A 15,307-nucleotide genomic window follows, 5' to 3' on the forward strand; every position below is an offset into this window, starting at 1 on the left:
ATCTGGAAGGATGTTCACCAGTGCTGAGGAAAGTTTGGAGGCCTTCTGTGCAGGGGTTTGAATGGGCTAGCCTAAGCATATTGACCCCAATGAGGATATTTCTTTCAGTAACACGATTTCTGATGCTTGGAATATCAAGTTCTTTCCGTATATTTAAAATTTTGGCAGTACGAGGGCATCCTAGGATGATCCTCATTGCTTCGTTCTGCAGTTTTTCCAGCCCTCCAAGCAAGTAGTGGCGCAGCATAATCAACCAATGATCTAATATAAGCAAGATAAATAATTTTCACAATTTTAACATTAGCACGATACCTGGGATGAAAACCTGACACCTGCTCTCAGCCTTTCTTTGTATTGGCGACAAAGTCTCGTTACAACAGGTCCAAGTACACCTCAGATACACCTAGATACCTGAATCTGCTTACATATTCCAGAAGAGACCCATCATGCAAGTGGATCTGGCGAATTGTGCCTCTCTGTCGAGGAGGACGCCTGTTGGGTATCTTTGTTTTATCAGTAGAGATTATCAACCCCAGGTCCTGACACGAGGCTAGTACATGATTAAGAATATTTTGGGTGTTGGAGAATCCGGTGATGTGAATTTATTTATTTATTTATTTATATTTATTTATTAATTTGAACATGATACAGTGAGGTACAAAGTTATTACAGTGCAACATGCCAAAGCCCCTTGTATGCAGAGCATTATGAGCAGGCTTAAAATTAACTTAAGATTAACTAAGCAATGATACCTGGAGTATTACAAAGACAGGTCATATGGTCATTTACTGTGTTGCTGAGCATTCAGTAGAATGGAGTATTCTGTTAGGTAATGTAATTAAAAAATAAAGTTTGATTGGGTCACAGGTTAGACATTTATGAGATACAATAATGAGAAACATTTACGAGATACAATTTATGAGATACAATTATTCAGTATTTATTTAGTTGTGGGTGAGTAAGTGATTTTTGAGAAGAGACTTGAATTTATAAACAGTGTTTCCTTATTAATATTCACAGGTAATGAATTCCAGATTTTAGGACCTTTTATGTGCATTGAGTTTTTGCATAGTGTGAGATGGACACGAGGAACATCAAAGAGTGATCTGTGCCTTGTGTTATGGTTGTGTGTTCTGTTGAGGTTGGTAAGGAGACGTTTGAGGGGAGGGTTTATATCAAAATTAAGTGTTCTATGAATGTAGTAGGTGCAGTAATAAGTATGGATGTTTTGAATGGTGAGTAGGTTTAGAGTTTTGAATATTGGTGGAGTGTGCTGCTTGTAGTGGGAATTTGTTATCATTCTGACTGCAGCCTTTTGTTGGGTAATTAATGGTCTGAGATGGTTTATTGTTGTTGAGCCCTATGCACAAAGTTCATAGTATTAAATTTTAAGAACAGTTATTTGGATTCAATATTGCACTGGTAGTTATACGAGAATTTATTTGGCAGTACAAGGTACTTAAGAGTACTCTAAGATAGTAAAATGGGGTATTAAAACAGGTTTTGGTAATTAGACAAGTAATGGTAATTAAATGTCAAAAATGTTAAGAGTAAATTGTACTGATAGTAAAAATGGTAATTAATTATTAATTTTAGTAAGTAATATCTTCATCAGAGTACAAAACAAATTCTGGCCACAAAATAGAGCGAAACACCAACGTCAAGTCCTGGGAGCGATCAAGTCGGAGGATCTCACCTTCAAGGACCATAACATTGTATCAATCGCAGCTGCTACAAAAATGACAGGATGGATAATGAGAACCTTCAAAACTAGGGATGCCATGCCTATGATGACACTCTTCAGGTCACTTGTTCTATCTAGGCTGGAATATTGCTGCACACTAACAGCACCTTTCAAGGCAGGTGAAATTGCTGACCTAGAAAATGTACAGAGAACCTTCACGGCATGCATAACGGAGATAAAAAACCTCAATCACTGGGAGTGCTTGAAGTTCCTGAACCTGTATTCCCTGAAAAAACCATACCCCCGGCCGGGATTGAACCCGCGGTCATAGAGTCTCAAAACTCCAGCCCGTCGCGCTAGCCACTAGACCAGCTAGCCACAATAAGATTCATCCAACTAGGTATATTTCTACACCATAGGAAAGTTAGCACAGGCACCTCTGTGACCACAAATGCAAGTTTTTACAGACGAATCTCCAGCTAGCGTGGCCGTGACGAACTCTAGCTCAAGTCCCTTCACTGCCGTCAACATGACTTAAGAAATCGTAATGACACGATTGCAAATAAACCATACCCCCGGCCGGGATTGAACCCGCGGTCATAGAGTCTCAAAACTCCAGCCCGTCGCGCTAGCCACTAGACCAGCTAGCCACAATAAGATTCATCCAACTAGGTATATTTCTACACCATAGGAAAGTTAGCACAGGCACCTCTGTGACCACAAATGCAAGTTTTTACAGACGAATCTCCAGCTAGCGTGGCCGTGACGAACTCTAGCTCAAGTCCCTTCACTGCCGTCAACATGACTTAAGAAATCGTAATGACACGATTGCAAATAAACCATACCCCCGGCCGGGATTGAACCCGCGGTCATAGAGTCTCAAAACTCCAGCCCGTCGCGCTAGCCACTAGACCAGCTAGCCACAATAAGATTCATCCAACTAGGTATATTTCTACACCATAGGAAAGTTAGCACAGGCACCTCTGTGACCACAAATGCAAGTTTTTACAGACGAATCTCCAGCTAGCGTGGCCGTGACGAACTCTAGCTCAAGTCCCTTCACTGCCGTCAACATGACTTAAGAAATCGTAATGACACGATTGCAAATAAACCATACCCCCGGCCGGGATTGAACCCGCGGTCATAGAGTCTCAAAACTCCAGCCCGTCGCGCTAGCCACTAGACCAGCTGGAGTTTTGAGACTCTATGACCGCGGGTTCAATCCCGGCCGGGGGTATGGTTTATTTGCAATCGTGTCATTACGATTTCTTAAGTCATGTTGACGGCAGTGAAGGGACTTGAGCTAGAGTTCGTCACGGCCACGCTAGCTGGAGATTCGTCTGTAAAAACTTGCATTTGTGGTCACAGAGGTGCCTGTGCTAACTTTCCTATGGTGTAGAAATATACCTAGTTGGATGAATCTTATTGTGGCTAGCTGGTCTAGTGGCTAGCGCGACGGGCTGGAGTTTTGAGACTCTATGACCGCGGGTTCAATCCCGGCCGGGGGTATGGTTTATTTGCAATCGTGTCATTACGATTTCTTAAGTCATGTTGACGGCAGTGAAGGGACTTGAGCTAGAGTTCGTCACGGCCACGCTAGCTGGAGATTCGTCTGTAAAAACTTGCATTTGTGGTCACAGAGGTGCCTGTGCTAACTTTCCTATGGTGTAGAAATATACCTAGTTGGATGAATCTTATTGTGGCTAGCTGGTCTAGTGGCTAGCGCGACGGGCTGGAGTTTTGAGACTCTATGACCGCGGGTTCAATCCCGGCCGGGGGTATGGTTTATTTGCAATCGTGTCATTACGATTTCTTAAGTCATGTTGACGGCAGTGAAGGGACTTGAGCTAGAGTTCGTCACGGCCACGCTAGCTGGAGATTCGTCTGTAAAAACTTGCATTTGTGGTCACAGAGGTGCCTGTGCTAACTTTCCTATGGTGTAGAAATATACCTAGTTGGATGAATCTTATTGTGGCTAGCTGGTCTAGTGGCTAGCGCGACGGGCTGGAGTTTTGAGACTCTATGACCGCGGGTTCAATCCCGGCCGGGGGTATGGTTTATTTGCAATCGTGTCATTACGATTTCTTAAGTCATGTTGACGGCAGTGAAGGGACTTGAGCTAGAGTTCGTCACGGCCACGCTAGCTGGAGATTCGTCTGTAAAAACTTGCATTTGTGGTCACAGAGGTGCCTGTGCTAACTTTCCTATGGTGTAGAAATATACCTAGTTGGATGAATCTTATTGTGGCTAGCTGGTCTAGTGGCTAGCGCGACGGGCTGGAGTTTTGAGACTCTATGACCGCGGGTTCAATCCCGGCCGGGGGTATGGTTTATTTGCAATCGTGTCATTACGATTTCTTAAGTCCTGTATTCCCTGGAACGCAGGCGGGAGAGATACATGATTATATACACCTGGAAAATCCTAGAGGGACTAGTACCGAACTTGCACACGAAAATCACTCAATACGAAAGCAAAATACTTGGCAGACAATACTACATACCCCCCAATGAAAAGCAGGGGTGTCACTAGCACGTTAAGAGACCATACAATAAGTGTCAGGGGTCCAAGACTGTTCAACTGCCTCCCAGCATACATAAGGGGGATTACCAATAGACCCCTGGCAGTCTTCAAGCAGGCACTGGACAAGCACCTGAAGTCGGTACCTGACCAGCCGGGCTGTGGCTCGTACGTTGGTTTGTGTGCAGCCAGCAGTAATAGCCTGGTTGATCAGGCTCTGATCCACCAGGAGGCCTGGTCACAGCCCGGGCCGCGGGGGCGTTGACCCCCGGAACTCTCTCCAGGTAAACTCCAGGTAAACAGAGAAAGTATCAATTCAGCTAATAGTAAATAAGAAAATTACATAAGGTGACTTATGCTTACTAGTAAACTCACAAAATGAGCTCGTTCATTATTTAATTACTAAGAGATTTTACTATGAAATTTGAACAATAATGGAGCAAAACATACACTACACTACGTATGCTTTTAGGTTGGACATTGTTTAGTTATTCTCTGTAAGATTAGTATCCCTGAGAAATCGTGATAGATCATTCTCGTTCGTGATTGTGTACAATTGACCTACATTTGTTTTCCTAACTAAAATTTTCCCATCCCGTGTGAAGCATTGGTGTATTGTGTCATTATTCTCTCGGTTAAGTTTTCTGACTCTATACTCGTTTATGTATACCTCTTTCTTTACTTTAATAGACATGATAATTAAATCTTTTTTCCTGTCATGTGAGTGGAATCTAAGCATAACACTTTTTCTCCCATGGGATCCTAGTAACCTGGCTTCCTTTATTTCCGACTCTGTGGCTTTCTTTATTTCTGACTCTGGTACTATAACTTTTGTTTGGTCCTTTATGATCTGGAGAGTAATTTCTTTACTGTTTGTTTGGTTCATATCACTGGGAAAAAGTGGGCTGTTAACTATTACTGCGTCTGATAGTTTATCTTGCTCAGTTTTATCTTCTTGGAGAGCAAAGTAGTCACTGAACTGGTTATCTAAGTTGTTCTTCCATTCTTTTACTGCTTCTTCAACCTTTGTATTAAGAGATATTATTTGTTCTGTATGGCTATCTATGACTGTTTGGATGGTCTTGCAATAGTTAGTCATTCCTGGTGTTGATAACTTTTGCTCAAGACTGAAAATTTTGTTCTCGAGTTGTGTCTTGTTTTGTTAGCGTCTCTCGAAGATTCATATTTTCAATAACTAATGTGGAGATACATGACTTTAGGGTATCTGGATCGTTGGTCATACCTGAGAGACTACTTGGTAGGTTGAATCCGGGGAAGAGAGTGGTGGTTGGGGTGGAGGCAGCCATGTTTTTTGTTATTGTTGTGGTGTCGCCTTGAGCGGTGGTGAGACGGGTGGTAGCTGGGATGGCGTCCTCCTGGCTACACTTGTTGAATAGTTGAATTTTCGATGTTTTCTTACTGGCAATGGTGTTGTTCCCTCTGAGATTGCACCTCATAATACAACAGGAATTATTGTAGTTAAGAAGAAGTTGTAGTTATACAAAGTTTAGGGTTACGTTGTTTGGCTGGCAGCGGGGTGTTGCTTTGGGTTTGAGGGCAGTCTTCCTTTGATCTCTATTATTTTCGATTTGTAGGTTTCACTGTTGGTAATCTTTGGTCATTCTGGGTGCTACGTTGGGTAGTGCAATTTTGCTTGTAACTAGGTCATTATAGGAGCATTGGTGGATCTGATTGTTGGAGAAAAGTACTGAGCTTGGAGGTCGCTGCTGTTGCGGCAGCAACAATGCACTGAGACAATGCACTGAGGAGACAATGCAGGGAGGAGACTATTAAGGAAGGAGATTATGTAGGAGGAGACAAAAGGCTCTAAGCTCTTGTAGGTAGCAACTGCTGCTTGAGGATATCAGGAGAAATTTTCAAAGTAATTTTTCGATAGAAAATTTATTGATGTAAAAGTTTTAATTTACCTAAGATAACAGGTAACATTAATGTAATATTGCTAAAAACTGTAACATTATTACTGAAAATTTGATAAACTAGATAATAAAATTAGTTATTTTTGAGCAGATTCATTTCCCTTACAACAGGAATCTCATATATTTTCACTTTCCATGAGTGAAAGATATCAGATATATTAACTCATAATTTCACATTATGTTGAAGGTATTAAATTACAGGTTATAACAACGTATACATGTGGGAACAACACTAACACAAAACTCTTTAAACATCTTAGATATTAATCAGTACTATCATAATAGAAAAATTCCACTCGCCGTCAGTTTCGTCAGGACCTCCTGAAGACTTTTGATGTTTGCAGTTGTTTGTGTATGTTTGTTGAAGAGCATATGCACAATAGTGCTCACTTATTTTGAGGGGTCCATGATGTTCATAGCAAGTGTTGAGGAGGAATAAAATTTTGGAACACTTGAGAGGACCAGGAGATATTATGTTGGTAGGATGCACTGCACTTGTTTTGGTAGTGGAAGTTGGAGTCCTCGTAGTGTAGAAAAGGTAGTATAGCTAGCAGCCGTTGTGGTGGACTGGGCGAGGAAGTGACACCTGCAACCACTATGGACTGAATGGGATGCTGGAAATAGTAGACCTAGTAGGGAAGTATACTAGTTGCCCTCACCATCTGCACTATCATCAGCAACAGTCAAGTTAGGAGGTCCTCGCCTTGGGTCGTGAGGTTAGATCAGTCCTGGGTGAAGTAGCAATGAGCCCTGCCCCCGCAGAGGGTCATCAGACCAGTCTGTGGGGGCAAGGCAGCTCCAGACCAACCAACTCCCAAATAACACCACATTTACACCTGCAAAGAAACAGTAACAAATATTCTGGTCAAATTTATCTCAGATATACATCCGGAAATTGATAATAAACTTCCGTACACAGGAAGAATTTAGTGTAAAACTTCACAAAAAAGTGTATATATATACATATATATATATATATATATATATATATATATATATATATATATATATATATATATATATATATATATATATATATATATATATATATATATGTATATATATATATATATATATATATATATATATATATATATATATGTATATATATATATATATATATATATATATATATATATATATATATATATATATATATATATATATATATAGCGAGGCGGCCGTCTCCCACCGAGGCAGGGTGACCAACAAAGAAAGAAAATCCCCAATAAGAAAATACTTTTATCTTCATTCAACACTTTCACCTCACTCACACATAATCACTGATTTAGCAGAGGTGCTCAGAACACAACAGTTTAGAATTATATACGTATAAAGATACACAACATATACCTCAAAACTGCTAATATCCCAAACCCCTACTTTAGAGTGCCGGCATTGTACTTCCCATTTCCAGGTCTCAAGTCCGGCTATATAAAAATAACCGATTTCCCTGAATCCCTTCACTAAATATTACCCTGCTCACAGTCCAACAGCTCGTCAGGTCCCAAATACCATTCATCTCCAGTCACTCCTAACATGCTCACGCACGCTTGCTAGAAGTCCAAGCCCCTCGTCCACAAAACCTCCTTTACTCCCTTCCTCTAACCTTTTCGAGGACGACCCCTAGTCCGCCTTCCTTCCTCTACAGATTTATATGCTCTTCATGTCATTCTACTTTGATCCGTTCTTTTTAAATGACCAAACCACCTCAACAACCCCTCTTCAGCCCTCTGACTAATACTTTTATTAACTCCACACCTTCCCCTAATTTCCACACTCCGAATTTTCTGCATAATATTTACACCACACATTGCCCTTAGACAGGACATCACTGCCTCCAACCGCCTCCTCGCTGCAGCATTTACAACCCAAACTTCACACCCATATAAGAGTATTGGTACCACTATACTTTCATACATTCCTTTCTTTGCTTCCATAGACAACGTTTTTTTGTCTCAACATATACTTAATGCACCATTCACTTTTTTTCCTTCATCAATTCTATGATTAACCTCATCCTTCATAAATCCATCCACTGACACGTCAACTCCCAACTATCTGAAAACATCCACTTCTTCCATACTCCTCTCCAATTTGATATCCAATTTTTCTTTATCTAACTCACTTGATACCCTCATCACCTTACTCTTTTCTATGTTCACTTTCAACTTTCTACCTTTACACACACTCCCAAACTCATCCACTAACCTTAGCAATTTTTCTTTAGAATCACCATAAGCACAGTATCATCAACAAAAAGTAACTCTGTCAATTCCCATTTTGCATTTGATTCCCCATAATTTAATTCCACCCCTCTCCCGAACACCCTAGCATTTACTTCTTTTACAACCCCATCTATAAATATATTAAACAACCATGGTGACATTACACATCCCTGTCTAAGACCAACTTTTACTGGGAAGTAGTCTCCCTCTCTTCTACACACCCTAACCTGAGCCTCACTATCCTTATAAAAACTCTTTACAGCATTTAGTAACTTAGTACCTATTCCATATACCTGCAACATCTGCCACATTGCTCTTCAATCCACTCTATCATATGCCTTTTCTAAATCCATAAATGCAATGAAAACTTCTCTACCTTTATCTAAATATTGTTCACATACATGCTTCAATGTGAACATTTGATCTTCACATCCCCTACCCACTCTGAAACCTCCTTGCTCATCCGCAATCCTACATTCTGTCTTACTTCTAATTCTTTCAATAATAACCCTACTGTACACATTAAATATACATATATATATATATATATATATATATATATATATATATATATATATATATATATATATATATATATATATATATATATATTTTTTATTATCACACTGGCCGATTCCCACCAAGGCAGGGTGGCCCGAAAAAGAAAAACTTTCACCATCATTCACTCCATCACTGTCTTGCCAGAAGGGTGCTTTACACTACAGTTTTTAAACTGCAACATTAACACCCCTCCTTCAGAGTGCAGGCACTGTACTTCCCATCTCCAGGACTCAAGTCCGGCCTGCCGGTTTCCCTGAATCCCTTCATAAATGTTACTTTGCTCACACTCCAACAGCACGTCAAGTATTAAAAACCATTTGTCTCCATTCACTCCTATCAAACACGCTCACGCATGCCTGCTGGAAGTCCAAGCCCCTCGCACACAAAACCTCCTTTACCCCCTCCCTCCAACCCTTCCTAGGCCGACCCCTACCCCGCCTTCCTTCCACTACAGACTGATACACTCTTGAAGTCATTCTGTTTCGCTCCATTCTCTCTACATGTCCGAACCACCTCAACAACCCTTCCTCAGCCCTCTGGACAACAGTTTTGGTAATCCCGCACCTCCTCCTAACTTCCAAACTACGAATTCTCTGCATTATATTCACACCACACATTGCCCTCAGACATGACATCTCCACTGCCTCCAGCCTTCTCCTCGCTGCAACATTCATCACCCACGCTTCACACCCATATAAGAGCGTTGGTAAAACTATACTCTCATACATTCCCCTCTTTGCCTCCAAGGACAAAGTTCTTTGTCTCCACAGACTCCTAAGTGCACCACTCACTCTTTTTCCCTCATCAATTCTATGATTCACCTCATCTTTCATAGACCCATCCGCTGACACGTCCACTCCCAAATATCTGAATACGTTCACCTCCTCCATACTCTCTCCCTCCAATCTGATATTCAATCTTTCATCACCTAATCTTTTTGTTATCCTCATAACCTTACTCTTTCCTGTATTCACCTTTAATTTTCTTCTTTTGCACACCCTACCAAATTCATCCACCAATCTCTGCAACTTCTCTTCAGAATCTCCCAAGAGCACAGTGTCATCAGCAAAGAGCAGCTGTGACAACTCCCACTTTGTGTGTGATTCTTTATCTTTTAACTCCACGCCTCTTGCCAAGACCCTCGCATTTACTTCTCTTACAACCCCATCTATAAATATATTAAACAACCACGGTGACATCACACATCCTTGTCTAAGGCCTACTTTTACTGGGAAAAAATTTCCCTCTTTCCTACATACTCTAACTTGAGCCTCACTATCCTCGTAAAAACTCTTCGCTGCTTTCAGTAACCTACCTCCTACACCATACACTTGCAACATCTGCCACATTGCCCCCCTATCCACCCTGTCATACGCCTTTTCCAAATCCATAAATGCCACAAAGACCTCTTTAGCCTTATCTAAATACTGTTCACTTATATGTTTCACTGTAAACACCTGGTCCACACACCCCCTACCTTTCCTAAAGCCTCCTTGTTCATCTGCTATCCTATTCTCCGTCTTACTCTTAATTCTTTCAATTATAACTCTACCATACACTTTACCAGGTACACTCAACAGACTTATCCCCCTATAATTTTTGCACTCTCTTTTATCCCCTTTGCCTTTATACAAAGGAACTATGCATGCTCTCTGCCAATCCCTAGGTACCTTACCCTCTTCCATACATTTATTAAATAATTGCACCAACCACTCCAAAACTATATCCCCACCTGCTTTTAACATTTCTATCTTTATCCCATCAATCCCGGCTGCCTTACCCCCTTTCATTTTACCTACTGCCTCACGAACTTCCCCCACACTCACAACTGGCTCTTCCTCACTCCTACAAGATGTTATTCCTCCTTGCCCTATACACGAAATCACAGCTTCCCTATCTTCATCAACATTTAACAATTCCTCAAAATATTCCCTCCATCTTCCCAATACCTCTAACTCTCCATTTAATAACTCTCCTCTCCTATTTTTAACTGACAAATCCCTTTGTTCTCTAGGCTTTCTTAACTTGTTAATCTCACTCCAAAACTTTTTCTTATTTTCAACAAAATTTGTTGATAACATCTCACCCACTCTCTCATTTGCTCTCTTTTTACATTGCTTCACCACTCTCTTAACTTCTCTCTTTTTCTCCATATACTCTTCCCTCCTTGCATCACTTCTACTTTGTAAAAACTTCTCATATGCTAACTTTTTCTCCCTTACTACTCTCTTTACATCATCATTCCACCAATCGCTCCTCTTCCCTCCTGCACCTACTTTCCTGTAACCACAAACTTCTGCTGAACACACTATATATATATATATATATATATATATATATATATATATATATATATATATATATATATATATATATATATATATATATATATATATATATATATATATATATATATATATATATATATATATATATATATATATATATATATATATATATATATATATATATATATATATATATATATATATATATATATATATATATATATATATATATATATATATATATATATATATATATATATATATATATATATATATATATATATATATATATATATATATATATATATATATATATATATATATATATATATATATATATATATATATATATATGTATATATATATATATATATAATATATATATATATATATATATATATATATATATATATATATATATATATATATATATATATATATATATATATACATATATATATATATATATATATATATATGTCGTGCCGAATATGTAAAACTGGTCAATTAGCAAGAACTCATTTGAAATTAAGTCCTTTCTAAAATTTTCTCATATACGTTTAAAGATATGTTTTTTCATTAATGTTGATGTAAAAAGGTTAGGTAAGTTTTCTAAGATTCTTTTGGTGCAAAATTAAAATTTTTTACGTTAACATTAATGAAAAAAATATATCTTTAAACGTATAAAAGAAAATTTCAGAAAGGACTTAATTTTAAATGAGTTCTTGCTAATTGACCAGTTTTACATATTCGGCACGACATATATATATATATATATATATATATATATATATATATATATATATATATATATATATATATATATATATATATATATATATATATATATTTATATACATATATATTTCAATGTTTAACAAAATGTAGAAATCATGGAACAGGTAGAACTACGGCCAAGCTGGTGCGGGATTAATCTGAAAAAAAACTTCATTTGTGGTCACCGTGGGGCCCATATTAACCTTCCTGTGGTGTATAGAAAGATACTCAGTTTAATTCATCTTAATAATAATAATATCTTTATTTAGTACAAATAGATGTAATACAGGCCTAGCTGACATCAGTGACATACTACTATATAGAAAGCCCCTTGTTATGCTTAGCATTTCGGGCAAATTAGGTCAGTGTCCCAGGATGCGACCCACACCAGTCGACTAACACCCAGGTACCCATTTTACTGATGGGGAACATAGACAACAGGTGGAAAGAAACAAGCCCAAAATACCTACTCTAGCTAGGAACCGAACCCAGGCCCTCACCATGTGAAGCGGAAACTTTAACCACCAGACCACCAGCTGGCCAAGTGGTTAACGCACTGGCTTGTGACCTTTAGGCATCTCAATTGCCATGGGTTCACACTCCATTGGTTGTGATTTACATACATTCAAGTTATTATAATTATGTGCGTTAAAATATAGAAAATTTAAAATATATTGAGGTGAAATACAAATAACAAGATTGTTATTAATAACTCACCAGTGCAGCCTCGTGTACATTACCCCAGGAAGGCTGGCACTACACTGCCTCGACCGCTCTGGCACCTCATATAAAGGTGTCATGCTGGACTGCCAACCACCACCACCACCACAAAATATTATTATCCAGTTAAATTAACTTCTTTTCACTACGATTTTTCATTGACCTCATCCCTTTATCTAAATTATTAATGTTAAATTTATGGTTTGACCCATAAATTTCTCTGAAGGATCTTTTCTCAAGGTGGTGTAAGAATTTGTCTTGTGGTGCAAGTTTGTGTGTGTGCGTGCGCCTGTGTGTGTGGGGGCTGCTGGTGAGTGTCTGTATTGCGTGAGGTTGTGACATCGCATCCGTGTGTGTGTATATATATATTTATATGTATATATATATATATATATATATATATATATATATATATATATATATATATATATATATATATATATATATATATATATATATATATATATATATATATATATATATATATATATATATATATATATATATATATATATATATATATATATATATATATATATATATATATATATATATATATATATATATAATTAATGTTAACGAGGGAGTGACCAGTCAGTGCACCCACCCCCACGTCACGGGGGTAGGTGGAAGAGGTGGGATGTGTAACTAGATGGTGAGTGAACACATTGGTTCAGCAGTGCCCATACCCACATTGTTCATAGTGTACATGGGAAACAAATAAAGTTATGTGTATTGTAAGACAGTGTGAACAATATATAGTGTGCAAGTCCATGTGTATTGTACTCCCCGGGATAACCCCACTCAACCTGCGCCTCCCCCACGTAATTCCCAAGGGAAGTTTTCCCCTTCCCCTCCCGGCCCCTCAAACTCCACCAGGCCACCACGGTCAAGTTCACTACCTTCCACGCACCATACCCACCCAGCATGTCATATTCCACTCCTATTGTCTAGTCTAGCAGATGGATGCCAACCAGGAGGAAGCAAGCAGCCAGGGAAATGGCACGGCTGGCAATACTAGGAGAGGCAAGTGTCGGTCATGCTTACAGCTTCGTTGTCTCAACTCTAATGGTTTCCTCCGCAAACACGGTAGTTGCCCTGGTTCAGGATGTCCTCCTGTGGAAAGTGATGATCCAGAGCCACCTCAGGCACCTGAACCCACTCCAACAGATTTTATCTCATCAGACAATCTCTTGGAAGCAATCAAAGCAACAGGTACGAGGACACTCACACATATTCCCAAAGCAGCCCGTCCACACGCAGCTGGGAAACTTACAGACCTCCTGAAAAAAGTAAACGATGGTTCCACTATCTTAAATGCTCCACCAACCATCAAGGCATGGCACAACTTGCTACTTTTTGGCAATGTCTGCTTAGCTGTGCCGGAAAGAAGGGGAAAGAGGCTAGCCTCAATGATAATTAAATCCTTAAGAGATTTTCCTAGAGTTGATAACCTCATTCACCTTCCCCGTCAACACAAAAAAGGGAGAGGCAGAACCCCCACTCACTCTACTGACAGTGAAAAAGTCAGAGTCCAGGTGAGCAAGAAAATTGAAGAGGGCAACACAGTGGGGGCAATCAGAATTATTACCAGTGAAGATACAGTTGCTCCCAGGGATGCTGACACGGCTGAAGCACTTAGAGGAAAGCACCCTGCCAGGGAAACCAGTGGCACCAACAGTTCCAACACCTCTGTCCCCACTATGCAACCATTGATTGTGGAAGACTCAGACATTTACAAAGCAATAATGTCGTTCCCATCTGGCTCTGCTGGGGGTTACACTGGAATAAGGCCACAGCATTTAAAGGAAATGGTTAATCCAGTTATTGGGGAAATTGCAGAGACACTGCTTTCAGAGATCACAAGGTTCGTCAACAATTCCTTGGCTGGTCTGATTCCTGATGAAATTAGACCTTTCTTTTTTGGTGCAACACTTTGTGCACTTAAAAAGAAGGATGGAGGAATTCGGCCAATTGCAGTAGGCAACACGTTACGCCGCCTCGTATCCAAAGCTGCTGTCCGAAGTATTCGTGCACAGGCAGCCATGATGCTTCAACCAAACCAGCTTGGCTTTGGGGTCTCTCAAGGAAGTGAAGCAGCGGTTCATGCAACAAGGGCATATATCAACAACCTGCCTGAGGACAATGCAGTGGTAAAATTAGATTTCAAGAATGCGTTCAATCTCCTGAAAAGAGACGTGGTATTAGCAGCAGTACAAGAACATTTCCCTGGTCTCTTCCCTTTTGTTTCAGCTGGGTATAGCAAGGAATCAATGCTTCTCTTTGGAGAGAATGAAATCACATCATCGGAGGGTGTCCAACAAGGAGATCCTCTTGCACCATTTCTCTTCTGTATTGCAGTTAGGGAAATCACAGTCAGACTGACCAGCGAGCTAAACATCTGGTTCCTAGATGATGGCACACTAGCAGGTACAAAGGAGTCCCTCCTACATGACCTTACACAGGTAATGACACGGGGACAGGAAATGGGTCTCATCCTGAATCCATCCAAATGTGAAATCATTTCAGTCAGTCAACAAGTGATAAATGCAGTGAGATCAAAACTACCAGGAGCAGCAGTCATTGCCCCCACAA

At 39.5% G+C, this 15,307-nt stretch overlaps 1 long non-coding RNA gene across 1 annotated transcript in view; it reads right to left on the minus strand.

Annotated features, from left to right (window-relative positions):
• LOC138852994 (uncharacterized) overlaps positions 1 to 12,825 on the minus strand; it is a 117,708-nt gene extending 104,883 nt beyond the window's left edge. The window contains exons 1-2 of the long non-coding RNA XR_011392231.1: positions 12,710 to 12,825; positions 5,654 to 6,974 (exon numbers count right to left, since the gene is read on the minus strand). This is a non-coding gene — a long non-coding RNA (uncharacterized lncRNA). The remainder of the gene's footprint in view (positions 1 to 5,653; positions 6,975 to 12,709) is intronic.
• Between the last annotated feature and the right edge of the window lie 2,482 nt (positions 12,826 to 15,307).

Source organism: Cherax quadricarinatus, chromosome 2 (genome assembly GCF_038502225.1).
Source record: "Cherax quadricarinatus isolate ZL_2023a chromosome 2, ASM3850222v1, whole genome shotgun sequence".
Taxonomy (NCBI): domain Eukaryota; kingdom Metazoa; phylum Arthropoda; class Malacostraca; order Decapoda; family Parastacidae; genus Cherax; species Cherax quadricarinatus.